The sequence below is a fragment of the Tupaia chinensis genome, unplaced genomic scaffold, assembly GCF_000334495.1.
Source record: "Tupaia chinensis unplaced genomic scaffold, TupChi_1.0 Scaffold000316_1, whole genome shotgun sequence".
Taxonomy (NCBI): domain Eukaryota; kingdom Metazoa; phylum Chordata; class Mammalia; order Scandentia; family Tupaiidae; genus Tupaia; species Tupaia belangeri.
The window spans coordinates 7067616-7068619 of NW_006159809.1; the positions used below are offsets into that span (position 1 = coordinate 7067616).

Consider the following 1004-nt stretch of genomic DNA (forward strand, 5'->3'; position numbering starts at 1 on the left):
TTTGGTTTTCAGTGTTATAAAACTGTCTTCCAATAATGTGGGAGGGCGGGATTTATATGACTACCAAGGACAGAGCAAGATATTACTCCACAAATCAACTGGACAGTGTTGCCCAAACACTGTTCCTTTGGGAGATGTTAATTGGCACTTCCGGAACAAAGGGCTGTGATCCTTGGGAATGTGGACTCCTTAAAAACCCACCTGCCCCACCTTTACCTTGGAGAGTAGCAATGCCCATCAGTACATTAAGGCTCGGAAAAACCTCAAAGGAGAGAAACCTGTTTCATCCTGTTTAATGGCTAAATAAGCAAGGTTATTTGCACGAAGAGGTCTTGTCTCCCAAGAGGTAGTAAGTCCCCAGAATGTTCTGAGAGTCTGCTCCTCCTGTGCACACCACAAATTTTCTCTTAATTATACTTCAGAACACCCTGGAGGACAACATGGATCTACACACTTTATGGGCCCAGAAGCCCTATACCAATTCACTAATCCCATGGGCAGATTTTAAGGATAATCAAGCCAGAAGTGGAATTATCTATTTTTAATTTTTTTCCTTCTTTCTTTCTTCTCTTTCTTTCTTTCTTTTTTTAGAATCCACTGACTTATAAATGCTGGACTCTACTCAAAAACCACAACACAAACCTCCAGGTGCCACACCAAGGTACCAGGCCTGAACTTTGTGTCCCAGTGAGTCAGAATGACCAGCAACTGGGGGCCATTCCCTGGAGCCATCTTAGAGGTTCAAGGCCTGAGGAAGATGGACAACGCTAAATCCCAACATGGTGGCAGAGTGGAACTGGTACTCCACCATCCTCCTTTCTCTTTTCTTCCCTGGGGCAGCTCAGCATCTTCTCCAGGTTCTGTTTCCATAAGATCTTGGCCAGCCCCAGCCTTTCCTAGCACCTTAAGGAGAAAGAGCAATATGGCTTTCAGCTCTCCAGATCCAGAGCAGGGGCCAGACTAGGCCCAGGAGGTGTTGTTCAGAGCCTCTCACGGGCCCTCCC

The 1004-nt window shown here is 46.1% G+C and overlaps 1 long non-coding RNA gene across 1 annotated transcript in view; it reads left to right on the top strand.

Moving 5' to 3' along the window:
- LOC102494486 (uncharacterized) overlaps positions 1 to 721 on the top strand; it is a 13822-nt gene extending 13101 nt beyond the window's left edge. Inside the window, exon 3 of the long non-coding RNA XR_334972.1 lies at positions 592 to 721. This is a non-coding gene — a long non-coding RNA (uncharacterized LOC102494486). The remainder of the gene's footprint in view (positions 1 to 591) is intronic.
- Positions 722 to 1004: the final 283 nt, after the last annotated feature.